General features: G+C 34.5%; 2 pseudogenes; both read left to right on the top strand.

The window, feature by feature from the left end:
• The first annotated feature begins 6,458 nt into the window (after nucleotides 1-6,458).
• On the top strand, nucleotides 6,459-8,135 carry LOC136203847 (GDSL esterase/lipase At1g29670-like; annotated as a pseudogene).
• Nucleotides 8,136-21,645: 13,510 nt separating this feature from the next.
• LOC136203846 (GDSL esterase/lipase At1g29670-like) lies at nucleotides 21,646-23,216 on the top strand (annotated as a pseudogene).
• The last annotated feature ends 3,736 nt before the right edge of the window (nucleotides 23,217-26,952 follow it).

Genomic DNA, 26,952 nt, shown 5'->3' with positions numbered 1-26,952 from the left:
TGCGGCACAACAACGTGAGGACCAGGCCCATATCGACTCTCGTTTCGATGCTCTCACCGCTTCCTTCGCCTCCTACTTCAACCTCAATGGCAATCCACCTCCACCGCAATCATAGTTTCCGTTTCTTTTCTTTTCATGTCTTCTTTATTTTCTTTTTTTTAATGTTGTTTTTATTATGTCCTGTGTTGTTTTTATGTTTGTAATGTAGGATGTTCTTTTTAATTACAATTGTTAAGTTCCGTTTGTGTTTTGTGCTTTCGTTCTTTTCATTTTATTGTTTAAGAATACCACCACGCAGGGCGTACCCCATGGCATGCCCCGCGTACCCTTCATTTTCATGCGTAAAAAAAAGTTCAGAAACTCAAACACGCAGGGCGTCTTCTTCTTGCGCCCCGCGTCTTTGAGTCTCTGACTCCAAAAACAATAAAAACAACACCTTACGCGGGGCGCCTCCGCCATTGCGCCCCGCGTACTTAAGTCTCTGCCCAAATTAAGGATTTAAACGCCACCCTACGCGGAGCGCCCCCCTAGGCACGCCTCGCGTAGGGCCCCTGGCCACTTAGGGTCTTCTTCTTTCCCTTCCTTAACTTTATTTTTGTTTTTGTTTTAGTTTCTTTTTGCGACGCCCTTGGAATAGGCGTCATTTTAAATAACGCGGAGGGACGTGCAACCCCGCACTTAACGTTTGTTTTGCACTACCAAAAACAAAAATAAAAATTTAATAACTACAAAATAATTAAACTAATTTATTGACTCTTTTAAATTTTCCCGACATGCTATCCCTCCCTCGGAAATTAATTAAAGTTCCGTTATTTGTCATAAAAAATAAAAGTGTCGGAACATAAAGGAATGATTCGATTAAGAAATTTTAGTCTTGATCTTAAAGTTAGGGAATTTGTGCAAAACTTAGGATTAGTACTAAACTAAGGCATTGAGTCTTAAACCCGAATGTTATCTCCATAATGAACTTTGAAAAGGCAATAAAAACGGGATAGTTGAGAATTTAGCGAAAACTTGATAGTACACAATTTAAACCCGAATCTTTGTGAGGTATTTTGAGCCTAAAAGAGTTCGTACGAGAACTCTAATTCTTTCACACTTTTTCGAGAGCTTTGACTTCACTCGACTCATAGAATTTGCATCTAATACCGGGTTAAGTACACTTACTGTGGTAAAAAGGCAATAGATGATAAACCGAACCCACTTAGGCTAATTTTTCTTAATTTATTTTTCTCGTTTTCATTAAACATTAGGAAACCCCCTCGAGCCTATTAACCAACTTTTTTGATTAATACCCTCTTAACATCTAACCCTTTTTCCTCTTGTTCAATTACCGACATAATCAAGTTGCACCCGAATTACCCGAAATGAGTCACAGCCTTAGCAAATGAGCACCATTAGTTCTCAAAATATTGTTTTTGTGCCTCTGTCAAAACAAAGGATACAATAAAAAATAAAAAGGCATTCTCAAGCTCCACCCGAGCAATTTTGAAGTAAATCTTGTAAAATTCGCCAAGGCCAAAATGAGCAATGATACGGTGCAATCACAAAACGGTATTTTTGAACTCGAGTTTCTTTAAACTGACCACTAAAGTAGCCATCCATATTACAACCCCCCTCCGGGTTCATTTTTAATATTGCCTAACCATATTTTAGGAGGAAAAACCCGGATAAAAATGCAAATTCAACATGATCTCGAGTAAGTGCAAAGAAGAGCGATAAAACACCGACCCACCTAAAATTGAGCGTAAGAGCGAAATCCCTTGGTGAGGTACTATCGGGTTCTCAAAAGATAATCAACCCCCATTAATATTGCCTATTAAATCTTGATCATGGAGGTTTCAAACAAGTTTTTGTACTCAATTGTTTGCGTAGGTACTTACCGAAACCTTTGCACAAAACCATAACTTTGAAATCACGCACTTGGCAAAACCAACCTTCGGTTTGTTTCTTAATTTTCTCAGTCCCTTGTCTTTCGATTTCTTTTACTTGAGGACAAGTAAAACTTTAAAGTCCGAGGAGGTTTGATAGGGGTATTTTACGCCTATCTTTTAGCGTGATTTACGGGTTGATTTTGGATAAAATAAATAAGTTTAATTACAAAAATAAAGTGTTTTGACAAAATAAAGAAATAAAAATAAAGCTCGTACTTTCAGTTTATTTTCCTCGTTTTTGATTAGTTTAGGAAATAAAAACGTCAAGCTAACTCGGCTCTCAAGTTTTGTATTTTAGGTACGAGAAAGGAGCAAAAATCCACTCCATACGCGGGGCGTATAATCCCCTACGCGGGGCGTGAAACATGGTGTCGGTAATGATTGCCTTATCCGCAGAAGCCATGTGGAACTGACTCAGCATACGCGGGGCGTATGACACATGTCGGAAATGATTGGCCTAATCCTGAAAGTCAGACTGCATTGTCTCCTAGAGTCAACTCTCCTTACGCGGGGCGTACCACCATATACGCGAGGCGTAAAAGACAATTCTTCAACGTAAAAAGATCAGAGACTCTTTTATGCGGGGCGTACTTCAGCTACGCACGGCGTAAAAGCTCCAATTCAAGCAATAAAACTCCAGAGACTCAAACACGCGGGGCGTACAATCCTTTACGCAGGGCGTGCTTGAGACAACAAGACAACGAATTGGTCCACATGCAGGAGATTTCTGACGGAATGGGCATTTACGCGGGGCGTAGACCAATTTACGCGGGGCGTATCATGGGATTTCTGCACCAAACAATGTTGCTCCATACTTGTGCTTTGTGAAATTACAAGCTTGCCCTTGCTTGATGTCTATAAATAAGAAGCTCTTGAACTTCATTTGACACCAATTACATACTAGAGAGCTACACTATGCTCTTTTCTTTCCTTGTAATTTAGATTCAAATTTTGTAAGTTAAACTCTCCCCCTCGAGAGCTTGTTCGTTGTTCCGGCGTTCCATTGACGCTCCGTTCCACCATTCGTCACCAAGCTCGAGAGTTCCACCTCCACGACATAGGAGACGGCTTTGAGTCCGGTTAGCTAGTTCCAAGGGCGGATTCTCCCTTTTTACTTGCTAATTAGCTTGTACTCTTCCTATGTACTAGGCTTGGTTGTATTTCATCTAATCACTTTCCATATTTATAATTTATGATTTATAATCTCTATTTCCCTTTATGTGTTAATGTTTATTGCTTGTTTTGATATTGATAATTGATTATTGTGTAGGGGAACGCGATTACCGCCGCCATTCGGGCTATCTTTAGGGAGTTATATAGGTGTTGCCTTACCGGAAGTGACAAACCGGAAACCGTAGGAATTGACAAGCCACGGAACTTACAGGCCCTAGTTTCTAATTCCCCCGCATTAGACACGCCTTAACTAGGAATCACGTAGTCTAAGTGCTTCACGGGTCGGTCCTACTACACTTGGTCGTCTTTGCAAGAGTAAACTATTATCCGTATACATTTAGAGTCATTATTTATCATGGTTATAACTTATCATATTCATCCCACTTCATAGAGTTTTAGCTACATAAATCTGTGTCGCCAATAGGGAGGAATAGTGTGTAGTTGTGTCTTACTTAACCCCAAAGTAATTACCGCTTAAATAACATACGAAACCGAGTCGTCTAATACTTGTAGTTATAAATCCCGTGGATTCGATACCCGGTCTTAACCGGATTATTACTTGATACGACGGTGTACACTTGCCCCTAAGTAGTGACGTCTAGTAGATATAAAGCACTTAGAAAGACCACATCCATATTCGTAGCGTAATCATCGTAATATACATTTTGTCATAGAAAAGCACTACTAGCGATACGCTATCAATCCCCAAGATATTTAATTTTAGAATTAAATTAAGTTGTTTTATGATAATGTGTTTGTTAAGTGTTTATTCTAACTTAAGCATAAAATCAAAGACAACTTAAAAAGCCTAAAATCAATTAAAGGCCCAAGCCTTAAGTTTGGCCGAGAACCTAGAAGCCAGAACTGGAACTAAAAAGTGTGACAACCTGTCCACTCAAGTTGTTCCAAAAGAAGCAAAAAGATAGAAGACCCTGTCACATGAACGTCTCTCTAACAACCAACTAAGGAAAGATTCAGATTGCAAGTCTGCAATACCAGAAGTCAAAAGACGATCATTGACGCGCAACTCAATAATCGATAGAAGTATGATTTCGTAAACGGAAACTTTTCTTATGTGGATAAATTGGCACAGTGGAAAAAAGCACATGAGAAGACAGAAGACGTTTCCCTCCAAACGGCTCTTTTGAAATTCAAACGGTCTTCTCCAAATGCTGCACTATAAAAGCCAACTCCAAAGTTCATTTTCACAGCTGGTCTTCACACGAAAAAGAGATAAAACTTTAAGTGAAAAATTAGAGCAAATTTCTATAACATTCATTTTCATATTTGTATAATTCAGTAGAGAGAGAAGTTCAATTGATTTCTATATCAGCACCATTTTCTATCGTAAATCAGAAGCTTTCTTATTTCTTCGGTTATAAGCAAGTAACAAGAGAGTGGATAGTAAAGTGTTGTTGTAAAGGAAGATACTTTACTTAAGCTCTGTGTATTGTAAAGGTTTGTGCTCTACCCATGAAGGAGTTCATTAGTGGATTAAAAGCCCAGAAAAGGAATTCTGATGACTAGACATAGGGAGAAGGTTGAACCAGTATAAATCTGCTGAGTAACTTATTTCCTAATTTTGCCTTTACTTACTTCTGAACATTGCTTGCAAATTAGGGGTTTAATGGTATCGTATCAACATAACATCATATTAGCGTACAAATCTATATTTATAAAACAGATTCATAAGCATATATTTAAATGTGAACCTATTAAATTTTGAAAAGGAAATTTCAATAAAGAAAATTAAATACCAATGTACATGTTCTGTATGAAATGATTATCAAATTTGAAAGGTGCCTTTGATATACTTCAAGTTCTCATATGGATTCTAATTAGATCTGCACAATGTTCATATAAACAAGTTAGCCCAATTTATTGGTCTTTGGCATCAGTAAATTGTATTAACCATCGTTAATAATTGGAGTCAGTTATTTGAAAGAACTAACCCTAATGACCTTTAGCATCGGTTGATTAGATAAACCGTCGCTAATCAAACTAAAGGACATTTTCCACTAGTGTCGCCAACTTCGATTTGGGGCATACTTGAACCAACACATGGATCGTACAGAGTGAAGCCAAAGTGAATGCTAATCAGATTTTCAATAATAAGCTCAAGCCTCTTGTTGATCAATTCAATGGAAACACACCTGATGCCAAATTCATCTACATTAATGTTTCACAATTACACAATTATTACTATTACTTAGATCTGTTCATAAGTCGAGTCAGATCTAAATAGTCTTGTTAAGTAAGTATCATGTCCAACTCACATTATATTCACATTGAGTTCAAACAGAAGTAGACCATGCTAAAGGAACTAGTTTTCAAATCTAACCTAGCCCACCTTGTGCAACTACTATATTTGTATTTAAAAACTAACTAAAATTAAAACTAAATTGTGATTATGAACAATAAATATGTAGCAAACTATAATTTAAATACTTAACCCATTCAGCAAAAACTCAAAGAATATAATTTTAAATGATAATAATAAAATATTTAAAAAATAATAAAAACTATGAATCTAAGTAAGAAAAAATTATAAATAATACAAAGGCTAGCCGCACTAGACGAGACTTGGACTTTAGGACAAATCCTAAGACAAATGTAGTGATCGAAAAGTGGTGCCTACCCATTTATCAAGGTGGCTAAAGGATGATTCTAATCTTTTCCATACATCCATATTCATATATAAGACGATGGTATTCTTATTAGTTGTTAGATCTAAGTAGGAAATCTACTTCGAACTAATATAACACCTTATAATTTCTCCAATGTGTGAAGAATTGGGCATTTCTGCCCTAACATAGGCAATATCGTTTGACATTGGTTGGGACAGAAGAATTTTAAACCCAACCAGTAAGGGTCGAGTTTATTTTAAGCCCAATCTAAAAGAGTATATCTACACTTCTAAAAAAAAAATTAGAAGCAAATTTCTACCTTATTCTTTTATTTTATATATTTTTTGTGATTCATATTAGATTGGTTCAATTTAAAATAACTACAATAAAAAAATAACAGTAGAAAGTTCTTAGACATTCAATTATCTATGGTGTTCATTGATTTTTTTTTTTCTTAATTTCAAGATTGTTTTTTACATGCTGTAAAAGTGAAAAAAGATTTTCCAAAAATAGTTTTTTTTGGTAAAAGTTTATTTGTTATTAATAACAACTAATTCAATTACATGCTGTATTTTTTAAAACCACAAGATTAAACATCTACTTATTACTATTCTTACAAGTAATGTATTAATATAAATATAAGAATTTGTAAGCTTCTTTTTGCTATCACAAGGTTTACTTTCCATCTTGACCCACATTATTATATAAACAAGTGCACAGAAAGATGTCTCAGCAATTAAGACATTGTTGGTTTGCATATGTTGTATTAGTTCTCAACATGCAAGATTTAATTGTCTATGGAAAAACAAAACGACGACCACAAAATCAACATGAACAAGTTCCTTGTTATTTCATTTTTGGAGATTCATTTTCTGCTAATGGAAATGATAATGGTCTTGATACTTTTTAAATCCAATTACTTGCCATATGGAATTGATTTTGTTGATGGCCCTACAGGAAGATTCAGTAATGGAAAAATCATGGTTGATATAATAGGTTTGATTTTTTTTCCTTTCAGCCTCTTTTAATTAATTAATTAATTTTAAATTTTAGCCAATTAGATAGATAAAGCTTAATTAGTTCATGGTCGAATTCTTAATATTTTCATTTGAATTTTTTCATAACAGCTGAAAAAATTGGGATGAAGGATTACATTCGCCCTTATAGAACAGTTGGAACTAACCAACAAATGCTAAAAGGCGTGAATTATGCATCTTCTGGTGCAATACTGCAGTTGGAAATTGCAGGAAGCAAGGTAAATTTAGTGATTGATATTTGTTAAGGATCCAATATTGATTAATTAATAACTGAGGTTTTAGATGATCTTTTAAAGTGAATAAGAAAATTACAAAATTATACTTCACTGATATTATTATTTATAAATTGAAAAATTCATTTTGTAAAAGTATTTGTTATTCTAGGTAAATTAAAGTTATTTGGATTAATGATGATATTAATGGGCAATGCAGGTAAATTCCATAAGTTTAGGCCAACAACTAAAATACCACAAGAAAATAGTTCGCTGCATAAGCAACATTCTTGGAAGTAAAAACATGACTAAACAATACCTATAAAGATGTTTATACTCAGTTGAAATTGGCAGTAATGATGTCTTCAACAATTATATTCCTAACAATGATGGCTTAGACCCAACTCCAAGACAATCACCTGATCGATTTGCGCAGTACCTTGTTGATCATTTCTTTTTCACTCACTTACTTGTAAGTAATAAATTCATTTATTATTATTTAGTTACCCATTATAGGTTATCTTTTCTTAATTATTTATATAATCTACAGAATTTGCACAATTCTGGAGCAAATAAAGTTGTGGTGTTTGGACTTCCTTCTTTAGGTTGCAGTCCTGCTGCTATTAGAATGTATGGCAATGGAAGTAATCAAGATGAGCATAAGTGTATATCTGTAATTAACAAAGATATTCAACTATATAACAGCAAGCTCCGAACCATGGTTTTTAATCTTAACAATTACACAAAAAATGCATAATTCACCTATATCGAAACTTCTCAAGCTTATCAAGGTATATATTCTTACTTTTCTGAGAAATTCTAAAATACTCCTAGAATGATACATGGAATCAATAAATTGAAATATGTTTGCTGATCATTTCCATTAGTGAAGTATTTATTTATACATATCCATATGCAGGTTTCAAGAACATTGGAAAAGCATGTTGTGAAACAGACTTGGATGGGATGTGTTATAGTATGGGAAAGAGTTGCAATAATAGAAAGGATTACTTTTACTGGGATGGGTATCGTCCGACTGAGGCTGCTAATATAATTTTGGCCAATATTGCATACAATGCTTTTGTTCCATCTCATGCTTATCCTTTTAATATCCACCACCTGATTTCTAACACAACTTCCCATAGAAGTTGATCTATTTATGGAATCCTCAACTCATCCTTGTGTGCAATAGTTATTAGTCTAATCAATTGTAAAAGTTAGTTGAGTTGAAGTTAAACAATGATATTAATTAAGCTTTTTATATTTATAGTGTATTTTGTTTATTATATCATAAGTAGTGCGTTATGAATATGAAATATCCTAACTAATTATGTAACAACTTTATTTTTTGTTGTTCTGTTAAAAAGATAACATCTAACAAAAAATCGAAGCCTCGTAAATCTCGCGATAAAGTAAAAAAAAATACATGTCATAAAGAAAATAAACTAGTAAGCAAATAAAAAAACACTTAGGCCATGTTTGTTTGGGGAAAAATATTCTGCAGGAAAATATTTTTCCAATTTTCCAGTGTTTGTTTGGGTAGGAAAATAAGTGGTAAGTCAATGGAAAAGGAAGGAAGAAATAAGGGAAAATGAAAACATTTTCCCCAAAACATACGTGTTTAGAGAAAAATGGAGAAATGTTAAAAAATGTAAAAATACGAAAAATATGAAACACGAAAAAATATGAATATAAAGTTGAGACATGTGACGTACCTCCCTTCCCATCCGGATGTACGTCGATACGACAAATTTTCCAAGCCGACCGCTCTATCTAGAGCTATGTGGCATTAGTTTTTAGAAAATAGAGCCACACGGCGAAAAATAGAGTTGCGGAGTTCGAATTTTTTTTAGAAAATGTAAATGCATTTTCAAGGTGAATTAAAGGGATAGATTTTTTGTTTTTTGACAAATAAATTAAAATGATGCCGAACCCTTCAACGCCGGTCTAAAAAAGAGACGAGGATGAGGAAGTAGTGTTCCAAGACTTCTCGAAAAAATCTAGAAAATTTTGAAAAAAGTCTATGAAAAAATTTCGAAACGAAAAAAAAGCACATCTCATCAAAATAACTTTGACTTAGATTGAAATGATCTTCGGGATGTGTTTTGAGTATGAAACTTCATCAGGCACTTGAATTTTGACTTAATCGATCAATCGCTAGGGCGTAATTAACACATCATAGAAATGAACGGAAATTTGTGCTTACAGGTTATCCCTAGCTCGACCTAGTTTTATGGAGCCTAAACAGGAATCCGTTTTGAGTCCGGTTGAGCGACAGTTAGCACAATAAGATAGGGAAGAAGCAACAATACCTGAGACATGGGGTCGTGGGTCGATATTTCTCTCATTTTATGCTTTTGAATGATATAGGGTTCATCGAACCGTTTGGAATCACCCCTTATCAAGGTGGTTAAGATTATTCTACTTTTGTCCATCTATCAATCTTCATTTGTAGGATGGTGATTGCATCCCAACATATAAATGACTTATCATCTTATTTTTCTTAGTTTCCTATTACAAGTCTTACTCTGCTCACATTGTGGATGGATATTGATCTCTAATGCTATTTAGAAAACTCTGAATCAAAAGCAGTATTGCTAAACTGAAACAAAGAAGTGGATATTGATGATGGTATAACTATTTATATGATATGCATTTTCTTGAACTACAATTTCCATAGAGTTTTTGGTTATGAAAAAAATAACTATTAAGGAATTGGATCCCCAAGATATTTAATTTCAGAATTAAATTAAGTTATTTTATGATAATGTGTTTGTTAAGTGTTTATTCTAACTTAAGCATAAAATCAAAGACAACTTAAAAAGCCTAAAATCAATTAAAGGCCCAAGCCTTAAGTCTAGCCCAGAACCTAGAAGCCAGAACTGGAACTAAAAAGCGTGACAACCTGTCCACTCAAGTTGTTCCAAAAGAAGCAAAAAGACAGAAGACCCTGTCACACAAACGTCTCTCTAACAACCAACTAAGGAAAGATTCAGATTGCAAGTCTGCAATACCAGAAGTCAGAAGACGATCATTGACGCGCAACTCAACAATCGATATAAGTATGATTTCGTAAACGGAAACTTTTCTTATGTGGATAAATTGGCACAGTGGAAAAAAGCACATGAGAAGACAGAAGAAGTTTCCCTCCAAACGGGTCTTTTGAAATTCAAACGGTCTTCTCCAAATGCTCCACTATAAAAGCCAACTCCAAAGTTCATTTTCACAACTGGTCTTCACACGAAAAAGAGATAAAACTTTAAGTGAAAAATTAGAGCAAATTTCTATAACATTCATTTTCATATTTGTATAATTCAGTAAGGAGAGAAGTTCAATTGATTTCTATATCAACACCATTTTCTATTGTAAATCAGAAGCTTTGTTATTTCTTCGGTTATAAGCAAGTAACAAGAGAGTGGATAGTTAAGTGTTGTTTTAAAGGAAGATACTTTACTTAAGCTCTGTGTATTGTAAAGGTTTGTGCTCTACCCATGAAAGAGTTCATTAGTGGATTAAAGCCCAAATGAAGGAATTCTGATGACTAGACGTATGGAGAAGGCTGAACCAGTATAAATCTGCTGAGTAACTTATTTCCTAACTTTGCCTTTACTTACTTCTGAACATTGTTTGCAAATTAGGGGTTTAATGGTATTGTATCAACATAACAATCATATTAGCATACAAATCTATATTTATAAAACAGATTCATAAGCACATATTAAAATGTGAACCTATTAAATTTTGAAAAGGAAATTTCAATAAAGAAAATTAAATACCAATGTACATGTTCTGTATGAAATGATTATCAAATTTGAAAGGTGCCTTTGATATACTTCAAGTTCTCCTATGGATTCTAATTAGATCTGCACAATGTTCATATAAACAAGTTAGCCTAATTTATTGGTCTTTGGCATCATTAAATTGTATTAACCATCGTTAATAATTGGAGTCGGTTATTTGAAACAACTGACCTTAATGACCTTTAGCATCGGTTGATTAGATAAACTATCGCTAATCAAACTAAAGGACATTTTCCACTAGTGTCGCCAACTTCGATCTGGGGCATACTTGAACCAACACATGGATCATACAAAGTGAAGCCAAAGTAAAATGCTAATCAGATTTTCAATAATAAGCTCAAGCCTCTTGTTGATCAATTCAATGTTAACACACCTAATGCCAAATTCATCTACATTAATGTTTCTCAATTACACAATTATTACTATTACTTAGATCTGTTCATAAGTCGAGTCAGATCTAAATAGGCTTCTTAAGTAAGTATCATGTCCAACTCACACTATATTCACATTAAGTTCAAACAGAAGTAGACCATGCTAAAGGAACTAATTTTCAAATCTAACCTAGCCCACCTTGTACAACTAATATATTTGTATTTAATAACTAATTAAAATTAAAACTAAATTGTGATTATGAACAATAAATATGTAGCAAACTATAATTTAAATATTTAACCCATTCAGCAAAAACTCAAAGACTATAATTTTAAATGATAATAATAAAATATTTAAAAAATAATAAAAACTATGAATCTAAATAAGAAAAAATTATAAATAATACAAAGGCTAGCCGCACTAGACGGGACTTGTACTTTAGGACAAATGCTAAGACAAATGTAGTGATCGAAAAGTGGTGCTTACCCATTTATCAAGGTGGCTAAAGGATGATTCTAATCTTTTTCATCCATCCATATTCATATATAAGACGATGGTATTCTTATTAGTTGCTAGTTCCAAGTAGGAAATCTACTTAGAACTAATATAGCACCTTATAATTTCTCCAATGTGTGAAGAATTGGGCATTTCTGCCCTAACATAGGCAATATCGTTTGACATTGGTTGGGACAGAAGAATTTTAAACCCAACCAGTAAGGGTCGAGTTTATTTTAAGTCCAATCTAAAAGAGTATATCTACACTTCTAAAAAATATCAGAAGCAAATTTCTACCTTATTCCTTTATTTTATATATTTTTTGTGATTCATATTAGATCGGTTCAATATAAAATAACTGCAATAAAAAAATAACAGCAGAAAGTTCTAAGACATTAAATTATCTATGGTGTTCATTGATTTTTTTTCTTAATTTCAATATTGTTTTTTACATGCTGTAAAAGTGAAAAATATTTTCCAAAAATAGTATTTTTTTTGGTAAAAGTTTATTTGTTATTAATAACTACTAATTCAATTACATGCTGTATTTTTTAAAACCACAAGATTAAATATCTACTTATTACTATTCTTACAAGTAATATATTAATATAAATATAAGAATTTTTATGCTTCTTTTTGCTATCCTAGGGTTTACTTTTCATCTTGACCCACATTACTATATAAACTAGTGCACGGAAGGATGTCTCAGCAATTAATGTTGGGGTTTAGTGTCCTATAGACAATTATTCTAGGATACAAACTTAATGTAAATGAATTGTTCTTTATATCATTTGTTTTAAAGAGATATATGTTTTATAACTATATAAAGGCAATCCCTTTTAAGCACTAAATAAAGTCTAATAAAAGGAAATCCGTAAGTTTGTTTAAAGTGATTATAAAGTGTTCATACAAGCATGAAGTGAGACAAAACTTTATAATAAACTAATAAACTTAAAACCACCCCAAGTCAAGTGATATGTTTAGGATTGATATATCACTGTTGAGACTTGTATGTAACAATGTCTTCTGTCAGACAGAAAGCTGATCTCACAAGCTTCATATATATAGATATCTGGACAGTTACATAGATCCGATGAAACGTCGTTCATTAGGATTGGGGATCCGATTTGAGATAACAGGATGGGTAGATTCATCCTTGTCACCTGTTCATCTCATTGGTATTAATAGGTATAACTAATCCTCAGACTCAAAGGAATGTTAATTGGTCATCCTGAATTACTGAATGTGAGACTTTGATCCTGCTGTCCCACGATCCTTAACAGAGATGACTCTGGGGTGTGAACGGCAAAGGTTGGGTGTCACAGGAGGTAATGTCAGGGTAGTTATACATTGGATTGAGCATTTATCACTCCCGATTAATGGGAGATACATCCAAGGATCGCTTGTGGAAGACTCGACTCTAAATCCTTGCAAGGTGATAGCTTAAGAGTAAGAAATACAGATTTCACTTAACCTATCTATTTGAGTTGACTCGGCCTATACAAGTAAAACGAACGTCTCGCTATATGTGACTTGACATCACCCATAGTCATAAGATTCAGTTCAAGGATGTAGTTGATAAAGGATCGAATTATACTGTAACTAATACGGAAGGGTTAACGACAGAATCAACCTGTCTTCTTAACGGACTCTGGGGGAATGATTACAGACTTGCCAATGACATACTCAATACATCATTTTGTTTTCTTGAAGAAATTAATTTAATAGTTGCATACGGCCAGAAGTAGTAAGAACCTAATGGATCACACATAAGACTTGGAACCAAAAGAGAGATGGATGTCATTAATAGATGGAAGCCCAATTGAGCCCAGTAAGGCCCATTTAATTAGAGGGGGCCGAAATTTATATGTAATAATAAGGAATTATTTTAATTCCATTAATCCTAATTTGATTAGGAATATGAATTAAATTAATTAAGAGATAATTAAGTTAGGAGTTTTAATTAGATTAATATACTCCAATTATTATCCAATTAGGTTATTTATTATTATCCTAGATATATTAGATATATAATGAGATAATAATTGGGGATTCTATTCCGAATTGAATTCCTATTAAGTAACCTATTCCTATCTAACTAGGGTTTAGATACAAGCGATTATATATACCCCTCTATACATGAATTTCGACGAAGCTCCCTAATCCCCCCTTTGTGATTTTCGAAATTGCAAGTAAGAGAGAGAAAGAGAATTCGATTCCCCTAGTTCGTGGACAAGAATTCATACGGCTTCCATCGATCGATTAATTTCATCTATCTCCTTTTTCTTTGATCTTGTGTTGGTTAATTAGAGGCAATCTATTTTGGTTGCATCTCATACGGTTGATTCTAACTTAACCTCACCGTGTTTTACTTCGTGCTTTGAAACTCGGAGAAGAGTTGTGGGCGCTTCATTAACAACGGTAGATTGTTCTTCAAAAGGTATTTCTTCTTATCCCTCTTTATATGAAATAACGATTAACGGATCCTATGGTTAAAAGGAAGTAGGCTAAAATTTTTATATTTCCGCTGCTATACCTTAGCCTAATTTTCCTTCAGTGGTATCAGAGCCATCGTTAAATCCGTTATTTCATATATGAAAATTTAGAAGTTTTTCAATAGGATTGAATAAATATTTATGGTTAGGATTAATTAACAAATTGTTTGATTAATTAATTCTAAAGATAAATAAATTTTAATTAATTGTTAATTAAAATAGATTAGGCGTATGTTCCTAATTATTTCGGTTGATAATCATTATAACAAAATCTATTAGTTTTATAGTTAGGTTAATAAAATTAGTTTTATTAATTCTAAAAGATAAAATGGAAATCTATTGTAGTTTTTCCTATTTCTGAAAATCGTTTTTAAAACCGTTTTAAAATCTGATATATATATATATACATATATATATATGTTTTATAAAAAAAAATTAAATATGACAGCGGCTCGGGTCGCGCCTCACGGCGCGACCAGCCGCCGTCGCGCGGTTGCTGCCTCGCGGCAGCAGCCGCGTGCGCTGCCGCGGGGCTGCTGCCAAACGGCAGCAGCCCGGTTTCGGGCCCCCGGCCCAAATCCCACTTGATTTTAATTGTTAAAATCGGCTTGAATATAATTTGTATATATATATATATATATATGTTTCGGAAATTAATAGTTTTCTGTTTTGATTATCGAATGAAAATTCGTTTAAAAGTTTGTTTTTACCAAGTTGTAAATCAAAGTGTTAAATGAATTGAAATCAAAATAATTGGGACATGCATAATCGACGTTTTATATGGTTATATTAATCTAAGAATTAATATAAAGATACAAAACGATTAGAAGTAAAATTGGATGAAAGTTAATTTGACGAGTTAATGTGATTAACCTAAATATTACATAAGCCGGTTATGTAATCAACCAATTAAATTTATTTAGTTGAGTCTATGTATGTTTGGAGTTATGGACATATTTCGACCCTCTTTTAGTCTTTTGGTATTTTTGAAATAGGGCCTGCGCGTCCTGCCTTTCTACTATCTATTGTAATTTCTCCTCTCATCTGATTCCCTTCAATTCAATTGAAGTTTTCTTATAGTAGTATAGAAATTAATATGTAATTTCAAGGCGCCATGGAGAAGACGGATGACCTAAAGAGAAATATGTAATAGTTAGTATTTCCTTAGGTTTTCCCTTTTATTCCGTCTCTGGCTCGACGGAATAATTTAGATGATATGTCCATAACGCCAATGTATGTGAATGTATGTGTCTGATGTATGCTAAAGCAAATCAAGACTAAGTTAGATTATAAGACCTAAATAAAATCCCTCGTTAAAAAGTTAAGTAAATAAGCAAGTTATTAAAATCGGTTGCCCCTCCCTAATATTATAATTCAGCCAGCAGTACTGGGGGCCTTTGGGTTGTTGAGCAAACTCAAGCTCGGGGTCTTATGGTAACACCTGAATTATCGAAAGTCATTCTTTCATGAATATGGGGTAATACTTAAATTAGATTATGATAATTGGATGAGCAAACTCATGTTGTCATAAACTAATGGGCAATATGGTTGGGATTAATGTGAATAGCATATTAGTTACTAATGTGGTTAGTAACCCAATAACCTAGGAGTCACATTCGAGATGTGATTGATTACATGAATCTACCTAACAAATGAGACTAGCTTGTTGAGCAAACTCAAGGCGAAATCTCAGGAGTTAGGATCCTAGCTCACTAAAGGATTTGTGAAATTCTTCGAATTAATATGGAGGGCTATTAATTTGGCAAAATAGTGGGAGCAATCTGAAATAAATTAAAAGGCCTATAATTTTAGATTGTTATACTTTAAAGCAAATGAATGACATACGTTTACTCTTTCTCACTCTCAGGTTTTGTTTAAACACACACTCTTAAAATCATGACTAAAACCAATCTGCAAAACATTCTTACCGATAACAAACTGAATGGTTCAAACTTCACCGACTGGTTTCGTAACCTCAAAATTGTTTTCAAGTTCGAGAAAATTGGGTATGTACTTGATACACCGATACCCCCTGTCCCTGAAGATGATGCTCCCATCGAGGAAATTGATGCTTATCAGAAGCACAAGGTTGATGACGATCATGCCGGATGCATCATACTTGCATCGATGACATCGGAATTACAAAGGCAACATGAGGAGATGAATGCCAATTCCATCATCATGCACCTAAAGGAATTGTTTGGGAAACAAACCAGGTGCGAACGCTACGAGATATCCAAGCTGTTATATCGTTGCAGGATGCAAGAGGGCACATCAGTCATGACACATTGTGTCAAGATGATTGGCTACATTACCAAATTTTCTAGTATTGGATTTGCGATGGATAACGAATTAAGTGTAGACTTAATTCTTCAATCCCTCCCAGAAAGTTATTCACAGTTCATTATGAACTATCAGATGAATGACTTGCAAACCTCTCTTGAAGAGCTTGCAAATATGCTCAAGTCAGTTGAGCCCAATATGAAGAAAGACAAGACCATACCGGCTCTTGTAATTGAGGGATCAAAGAAGAGGAAAGGGAATTTTCCCAATCCTAAACATCCCAAGAAAGGTAAGAAAGCTGTGTCCAAGGGAAAGGAAGTGAAGAAGCCCAAAGGAGAGTGCCACTTCTGTGGTAAAGACGGGCATTAGAAGAGAAACTGCAAGGAGTATCTAGCCACCCTCAAGAAGGGCAAAGGCGGTGCTTCTACATCTGGTATGTTTTATATTGAAATAAATACAGTTTCACAGTCTGAATCTTGGGTACTTGATACCGGATGTGGATCTCATATTTGTACAAATATGCAGGAGCTAAATCAGACTAAGGAACTAAAGAAAGGAAGCATAAACTTGCGAGTAGGAAATGGAGCAAGAGTTGCCGCCCTCGCAATTGGAGATTATGTTTTACCTTTTCCCTCTGGGCTTGTAATAGAATTAAGGAATTGTTTATACGTTCCTGAGATGTCTCGTAACATTATTTCTATTAGCCGTCTTGTTGACGACGGTTTTCATATTTCAATAAAAGACAAGAGTTGCAATTTTTATAAAGATTCGATCTTTTATTTTTCAGGAATTTCACAAAATGGGATTTATGTGTTAGATAACAAAATTCCTGCTTTTGCAATTGATACCAAAAGACATAAGCTAGATAATTCAACTTACTTGTGGCATTGTCGTTTAGGCCATATAAACAAGAGACGCATGCTAAAGCTACATTCAGATGGGCTTATAGATCCAATCGATTCCGAATCATTGGAAACATGCGAATCATGTTTAAAAGGTAAAATGACAAAGACACCCTTTAGCAATAAAGGTGAGCGTGTATCAGACACTCTAGGACTCATTCATTCAGATGTATGCGGTCCTATGTCGATCCAAGTGAGAGGAGGAACCGTACCCTATTAGATATGGTACGATCCATGATGAGCATGGCCTTACTTCCAAAGACGTTCTGGGGCTATGCCTTAGAAACTGCCCTCTTCACCCTGAACCGAGTACCAACTAAGTCCGCTAGTTCCACACCATATGAATTGTTCGTTGGTAGGAAACCCGTGTTCTCGTTTATGAGAGTATGGGGTTGTTCAGCGTATGTCAAACGCATTGCATCCGACAAACTAGATTCTAAATCTGATAAATGTTTCTTCATTGGATATCCCAGGGAAACCGTAGGGTATTACTTCTATCATCCAGATGATCAGAAAGTAATAGTATCCAAACACGCAACCTTCTTAGAGAAAGAGTTTCTCGAAGAAACACAAAAGGGAAGCGTGATTGAACTCGACGAAGTTCAAGAGGAAGAAACACCGACTGAAACAACAGAAGCGGTTGAGGTACCCGAAGTAGTCCCATTAGATGAGACTCCAGTGGCACCTATTCGTAGATCACGAAGAGTTCGTGAACTCCCAGTTAGATATGGTTTTCTAGTGGGAGATGATAATGAGGTTCCCGTGTTAGACGACGAACCCGAAAACTATGAAGAGGCTCTTACTAGTCCAGATTCTAAAGCATGGCTTGAGGCCATGGATTCTGAAATGGATTCCATGTATACTAACCAAGTGTGGACTTTGGTTGATCCACCCGAAGGGATAAAACCCATCGGGTGCAGGTGGATCTTCAAAAAGAAGACTGACATGGATGGAAAGGTTAGCACCTACAAGGCTAGGTTGGTAGCGAAAGGATATCGTCAGAAACAAGGTGTTGATTATGACGAAACCTTCTCTCCTGTAGCTATGTCCAAATCAATCAGAATCATGCTTGCTATTTCCGCTCACTACGATTATGAGATTTGGCAAATGGATGTGAAAACAGCTTTCCTAAATGGAAACCTGCTTGAGGATGTATACATGATGCAGCCTGAAGGTTTCATATCGAAGGATGCAAATAAAGTTTGCAAACTTCAGAGATCCATTTATGGACTCAAGCAGGCATCTAGAAGCTGGAATAAGCGTTTTGACGAAACCATAAAACAATTTGGTTTCGAACAAAATTGCGAAGAAGCTTGCATTTACAAGAAAGCAAGTGGGAGATCTATAACATTTCTCATACTATATGTGGACGATATACTGTTAATAGGAAATGACATTGCTCTATTACAGTCGGTAAAAGTATGGTTATCCGGTAACTTCTCAATGAAAGACCTTGGTGAAGCAGCTTATATACTTGGTATAAAGATCTATAGAGATAGATCGAGAAGACTGCTTGGTTTTTCACAGGCTACATACATTGAAAAGGTGCTAAATCGGTTTAGCATGCTTGAATCGAAACGAGGTAACTTACCCATGCTACATGGAGTAAAGTTAAACAATCATCAATGTCCTAAAACTGATGATGACAAACGACGCATGGCTGTAGTCCCGTACGCCAGCGCGATCGGTTCGATTATGTATGCTATGCTATGCACTAGACCTGACGTAGCATTCACGTTATCTATAACGAGTCGTTACCAAGGGAATCCGGGAGACGAGCATTGGATTGCCGTCAAGAACATTCTTAAGTACTTGAGAAGGACTAAAGATATGTTCCTAGTGTACGGAGAAGGAGATCTGAAAATTGAAGGATTTTCAGACGCTAGTCATCTCACAGATGAGAATGATTTTAAATCCCAATCAGGATACCTGTTTATCTTGAATGGGGGCGCGGTCAGTTGGAAGAGTTCCAAGCAGGGAAGCGTAGCTTTCTCTACGACCGAGTCAGAGTACATCGCTGCTGCGGAAGCAGCAAAGGAAGCAGTTTGGATTAGAAAGTTCATTACAGAACTAGGTGTGGTGCCTGACATTGTCAATCCCATTACTCTATACTGTGATAACAATGGAGCCATTGCGCAAGCAAAGGAACCACGGTCTCATAATGCAACCAAGCACTACCTAAAGCGATACCACATCATAAGAGAGATTGTGGCTAGAGGAGATGTGAGAATAGAAAGAGTACCTACAGAGGACAACGTTGCAGATCCGTTGACAAAGCCTTTAACCCAAAAAGTACATAATCGTCATTTAACTTCTACTGGGATAAGTTTTAGAAACAATTGGCTTTAGTCCAAGTGGGAGTATGTTGGGGTTTAGTGTCCTATAGGCAATTGTTCTAGGATACAAACTTAATGTAAATGAATTGTTCTTTATATCATTTGTTTTAAAGAGATATATGTTTTATAACTATATAAAGGCAATCCCTTTTAAGCACTAAATAAAGTCTAATAAAAGGAAATCCGTAAGTTTGTTTAAAGTGATTATAAAGTGTTCATACAAGCATGAAGTGAGACAAAACTTTATAATAAACTAATAAACTTAAAACCACCCCAAGTCAAGTGATATGTTTAGGATTGATATATCACTGTTGAGACTTGTATGTAACAATGTCTTCTGTCCGACAGAAAGCTGATCTCACAAGCTTCATATATATAGATATCTGGACAGTTACATAGATCCGATGAAACGTCGTTCATTAGGATTGGGGATCCGATTTGAGATAACAGGATGGGTAGATTCATCCTTGTCACCTGTTCATCTCATTGGTATTAATAGGTATAACTAATCCTCAGACTCAAAGGAATGTTAATTGGTCATCCTGAATTACTGAATGTGAGACTTTGATCCTGCTGTCCCACGATCCTTAACAGAGATGACTCTGGGTGTGAACGGAAAAGGTTGGGTGTCACAGGAGGTAATGTCAGGGTAGTTATACATTGGATTGAGCATTTATCACTCCCGATTAATGGGAGATACATCCAAGGATCGCTTGTGGAAGACTCGACTCTAAATCCTTGCAAGGTGATAGCTTAAGAGTAAGAAATACAGATTTCACTTAACCTATCTATTTGAGTTGACTCGGCCTATACAAGTAAAACGAACATCTCGCTATATGTGACTTGGCATCACCCATAGTCATAAGATTCAGTTCAAGGATGTAGTTGATAAAGGATCGAATTATACTGTAACTAATACGGAAGGGTTAACGACAGAATCAACCTGTCTTCTTAACGGACTCTGGGGGAATGATTACAGACTTGCCAATAACATACTCAGTACATCATTCCGTTATGCAAAGATTAAATATAATTCTTGAAGAAATTAATTTAATAGTTGCATACGGCCAGAAGTAGTAAGAACCTAATGGATCACACATAAGACTTGGAACCAAAAGAGAGATGGATGTCATTAATAGATGGAAGCCCAATTGAGCCCAGTAAGGCTCATTTAATTAGAGGGGGCCGAAATTTATATGTAATAATAAGGAATTATTTTAATTCCATTAATCCTAATTTGATTAGGAATATGAATTAAATTAATTAAGAGATAATTAAGTTAGGAGTTTTAATTAGATTAATATACTCCTATTATTATCCAATTAGGTTATTTATTATTATCCTAGATATATTAGATATATAATGAGATAATAATTGGGAATTCTATTCCGAATTGAATTCCTATTAAGTAACCTATTCCTATCTAACTAGGGTTTAGATACAAGCGATTATATATACCCCTCTATACATGAATTTCGACGAAGCTCCCTAATCCCCCCTTTGTGATTTTCGAAATTGCAAGTAAGAGAGAGAAAGAGAATTCGATTCCCCTAGTTCGTGGACAAGAATTCATACGGCTTCCATCGATCGATTAATTTCATCTATCTCCTTTTTCTTTGATCTTGTGTTGGTTAATTAGAGGCAATCTATTTTGGTTGCATCTCATACGGTTGATTCTAACTTAACCACACCATATTTTACTTCGTGCTTTGGAACTCGGAGAAGAGTTGTGAGCGCTTCATTAACAACGGTAGATTGTTCTTCAAAAGGTATTTCTTCTTATCCCTCTTTATATGAAATAACGATTAACGGATCCTATGGTTAAAAGGAAGTAGGCTAAAATTTTTATATTTCCGCTGCTATACCTTAGCCTAATTTTCCTTCAATTAAGACAGTGTTGGTTTGCATATATTGTATTAGTTCTCAACATGCAAGACTTAATTGTCTATGGAAAAACAAAACGACAACCATAAAATCAACATGAACAAGTTCCTTGCTATTTCATTTTTGGAGATTCATTTTCTGCTAATGGAAATGATAATGGTCTTGATACTTTTAAATCCAATTACTTACCATATGGAATTGATTTTCTTGATGGCCCTACATGAAGATTTAGTAATGGAAAAATCATGGTTGATATAATAGGTTTGGTTTTTTTTCCTTTTAGTCTGTTTTAATTAATTAATTAATTTTAAATTTTAGCCAATTAGATAGCTAAAGCTTAATTACTTCATGGTCAAATTCTTAATATTTTCATTTGAAATTTTTCATAACAGCTGAAAAGATTGGGATGAAGGATTACATTCGCCCTTATAGAACAGTTGGAACTAACCGAAAAATGCTAAAAGGCGTGAATTATGCATCTTCTGGTGCAATACTGCAGTTGGAAATTGCAGGAAGCAAGATAAATTTAGTGATTGATATTTGTTAAGGATCCAATATTGATTAATTAATAACTGAGGTTTTAGAGGATCTTTTAAAGTGAATAAGAAAATTACAGAATTATACTCCACTGATACTGTTATTTATAAATTGAAAAATTCCTTTTGTAAAAGTATTTGTTATTCTATGTAAATTAAAGTTATTTGGATTAATGATGATATTAATGGGCAATGCAGGTAAATTCCATAAGTTTAGGCCAACAACTAAAATACCACAAGAAAATAGTTCGCCGCATAAGCAACATTCTTGGAAGTAAAAACATGACTAAACAATACCTACAAAGATGTTTATACTCAGTTGAAATTGGCAGTAATGATGTCTTCAACAATTATATTCCTAACAATGATGGCTCAGACCCAACTCCAAGACAATCACCTGATCGATTTGCGCAGTACCTTGTTGATCATTTCTTTTTCACTCACTTACTTGTAAGTAATAAATTCATTGATTATTATTTAGTTACCCATTATAGGTTATCTTTTCTTAATTATTTATATAATTTACAGAATTTGCACAATTCTGGAGCAAAGAAAGTTGTGGTGTTTGGACTTCCTTCTTTAGGTTGCAGTCCCGCTACTATTAGAATGTATGGCAATGGAAGTAATCAAGATGAGGATAAGTGTATATCTGTAATTAACAAAGATATTCAACTATATAACAGCAAGCTCCGAACCATGGTTTTTAATCTTAACAATTACACAAAAAATGCACAATTCACCTATATCGAAACTTCTCAAGCTTATCAAGGTATATATTCTTGCTTTTTTGAGAAATTCTACAATACTCCTAGAATGATATATGGAATCAATAAATTGAAATATGTTTGCTCATCATTTCCATTAGTGAATTATTTATTTATACATGTCTATATGCAAGTTTTAAGAACATTGAAAAAGCATGTTGTGAAACAGACTTGGATGAGATGTGTTATAGTATGGGAAAGAGTTGCAATAATAGAAAGGATTACTTTTACTGGGATGGGTATTGTCCAACTGAGGCTGCTAATATAATTTTGGCCAATATTACATACAATGCTTCTGTTCCATCTCATGCTTATCCTTTTAATATCCACCACCTGATTTCTAACACAACTTCGCATAGAAGTTGATCTATTTATGGAATCCTCAACTCATCCTTGTGTGCAATAGTTATCAGTTTACTCAATTGTAAAATTTAGTTGAGTTGAAGTTAAACAATTATATTAATTAAGCTTTTATATTTATAGTGTATTTTGTTTATTATATCGTAAGTAGTGCGTTATGAATATGAAATATCCTACCTAATTAACATTGTGTAACAACTGACAACTTTCTTTTCTGTTATTTTATTAAAAAGATAACATCTAACAAAAAATCAAAGCCACGTAAATCTCGCGATAAAGTAAAAAAATACATGTCATAAAGAAAATAAACTAGTAAGCAAATAAGAAAAACACTTAACCTTTCTAATAGATGCAGTAAAAGGAAATTTTACATCTCATTACTTTTTTTCACTTTTCTTCCTTGTTTTTTTACTTCGGTGCAGACCAATATATATATATTTCTTATGCAGAAATTTGGGTGCTAACTTGTAATTTTGTGAGAAACTTTTCAAAACATCATTTTATCTCTCTTGTATGTATTTGGGTCCAAATTTTTTTGAAACGTTGAACCAAACCAGGATTTCAGGGGGAATAGATCAAAATAAGGTCAAACCCTTTCAACATCAGTCTAAAAAGAGATGCGATTGAGGAAGAAAGTTGGTCCAATACTATGTACATATTGTTCTATTTGGCCGAAGTCCCGTTCTTTAGGTCGACGGATGAGGAAGCAGTGTTTCGGAAACAGTTTGGTCCAATATTATGTACATATTGTTCGATTCGACTCAAGTCCCATTCTTTAGGTTGGACGGTCTTTAAAAGCATCGATGTCTATTACAAACATATCGACGTGTATTACAAATATACTTTACTAATATATTTCAGTGAATTTCTAATGTGGAATTTAATTCATTATTGTCCCTATAGCTATCATTTAGGATTTTTCCTTACTCGCATCTTCCTACCTAGAACCATCTCCTCATAATCGGGTTATTACAGGCTAACAAACTTTCGTATGTGTCGTCCACGAATAGTGTTCTAAAAATTGGCTCATGCGGGGATTTTTGGAACATCATCCAGATTTCATCAAGTTGGCGCTATATATTGTTTTACCAATTTTTGGTCGTTAGACCTAGGCAGCTCCAGAGGGCGAGCCTTGGCGCAACAGTAAACGTTGTTGTCGTGTGACCAAGAGGTCACGGGTTCGAGTCTTAGAAGCGGCCTCTTGCCAAATAAATTGGTAGGGGAAGGCTTGCCCCCAGTACACCCTTGTAGTGGGACCCCTCCCCAGACCCTCGCTCAGCGGGGACGCGTAGTGCGACCGGGTCGCCTTTTTTTTTTATAGACCTAGACAGCTCCCAAGCGGATCTAGACGGTCCCATGCAGCCCTTTTAAAAAAATATGGCACTTTATAAATAAAATATTAAATAACCAAAAATTAAAAGAAAATACTTAAAGCTATCGAATGTTGTTTTTAAGGATATTAATCTTATTTTGCAACCATTGATGCATAGTTTCACCAATAGGCTTATACAATTATAATAGTGTGGTACAATAATATTTTGTCCGTTTTAGTCTAAATCTCATTCTTTAGTCTCACGACTTTAAAACTCTACGTGTATTGAAAACATACTTTACTAATGTACTTCAGTAACATTCTCCATTTCCAAAGTGAGATTTAATTCATTCCTAGCTCTTTGGTTATATCATAGAACTGATCTTTACTCGTGTCTTCCTATCTAGAACCATCATCTCAAGATCAGGTTATTATAGGTCCACCAACTTCGATTTGGAGCGTATTTGAACCAACACGTGGGTCAAATAGAATGCTAATCAAAATTCAAGAACACACCTGATGCCAAATTCATCAAATTCAAGAACAATGTTTCCTAATAATATAATTATTACTATTAATTAAATTTGTTCATAGCTCGAGCCTGGTCTAAATAGGCTTCTTAAGTACTACCTCCGTTTCATATTACATGTCTTTCTAAATATTCTTTTTTATTTCATATTACATGTCATTTTATATGATCAGTACGTGTTAAGTCATCTTTTTTTCTGCTATAAAACGCGAATTTACGAAAATTAATTAGCATAATGGACTTATTATAGAATAAATAAATATTGAAATTAGTAAATAAGTGGCAATAATGTCTTTTTTCTAATATCCTTAATTTCTGTATAACTCTCTAAAAAGTCATGTAATATGAAACGGATGGAGTAATTATTTTGTCCAATTTAGACTATATTCATATCGAGCTTAAGAAGAGCTAGACCATGCTAAAGGAATGAATTTTCAAATCTAACTTAGCCCACCTTATCCACCTAATATATTTGTATTTAAAAACTAATTAAAATGAAAATTAAATCATGAATATGAACAATAAATATGTAGCAAGCTATACTTTAACGGGCGTTTGATATTCTATTGGGATAGAGAGAAGGATAAAGGTTGAAATAGGGATAAGGATAAATTATTGGAATAAAGATAAAAATATGATAGTCGAGAATTATTATTCAATGTTTGGTATGTGGGATAGGGATAGGGATAAAATAATTCGTTTTACTATTTTAACCTTATTTAAACTACATAACATTAATTTGAGGGATAAAATGGATTTTTCCATCCTATTAAAATCGCAAGAGCTTATCCCACCTCCTTATACCACCCCCCTCTTGGATATAAGATTTGAGGGATAAGAGGCTTATCCCTCATTTGTCTCACTCTTCTATCTCCCAAACAAACATGGGATAACTTATCTCGTATTTTTTACCTCTAACAAACATCCCGTAAATAATTAATCAATTCAACAAAAACTCAACGAATCTAATCTTAAATAATAATGATAATAAAATATTTAATAAAATAAGAAAAAATGAATATAAATAAGAAAAATTATAAATAATTCAAAACCCATCTTCATTTCACCGGCTCGGGTATCTTTCTCCACCATTTGATCAAATACCCTTCTAGCAGACAATGGCCCTGTTTGGTAAAGAGGGTTTTAGGATAAAAAGAGCGGTTTTGACCAATTTTAGAGGTTTGACCACTGAAACCGCTGATTGGAGTGTTTAGTGGAGAGAAGTTTGGGAGAGAGTTTTGGGATGAAAACGCTAATTTAGAAAAAGCTCTTAAAATGAGCTTTTTCAATTAGCGTTTTGCAATATTAAAATTAATGGACTTCTTTAACCCTAATAAATAGACTCCATCTTCTCTTGCGCCAAAATTAATGTCCTCATTCGTCTTTTTGCACAAACCGCTATTATCAATCAGCTAATTTTTACCAAATAGGTCTACACAAACAGCTAGTTAATATAATCAGCTAACCGCTAACAGCTAATTCCCAAAACAGGGCCAATACTTCCCCAATTATCGAATATCCAGAAATCAAAATGTTAAATGACGATAAATCCTTAAGAGGCATTAAATCAAACAGATAAATAGCATCATCCATCTGGTAATTACAAGTAAATGCATCTAACATTGAGTTCCAAGCAACCAAATCTCTCTCAGGCATTTTACCAAACACCTTACAAGCATCAACAATACAATGAAGAGTTCCGTACATATTGATCAGAGCAGTCTGAACAAAAACATGGGCGGAGAAACCTGTTTTAATTGTGTGGCCATGGAGGGAGAAACCCAAATTGGAGGCAGAAATCCTTCCAGCTGCTTTGAGTAAAAGGGGAAATGTATAGTTATCACCATGAAAGCCGAGAGCTCGCATCTTTAGGTAAGTCATAATCGCGCTTTCTGCTTCAC

This window comes from Euphorbia lathyris, chromosome 8 (assembly GCF_963576675.1).
Source record: "Euphorbia lathyris chromosome 8, ddEupLath1.1, whole genome shotgun sequence".
Lineage (NCBI taxonomy): Eukaryota > Viridiplantae > Streptophyta > Magnoliopsida > Malpighiales > Euphorbiaceae > Euphorbia > Euphorbia lathyris.
Note: the sequence above shows the minus strand (reverse complement) of the source record. Positions and strands in the feature narration are given on the sequence as shown.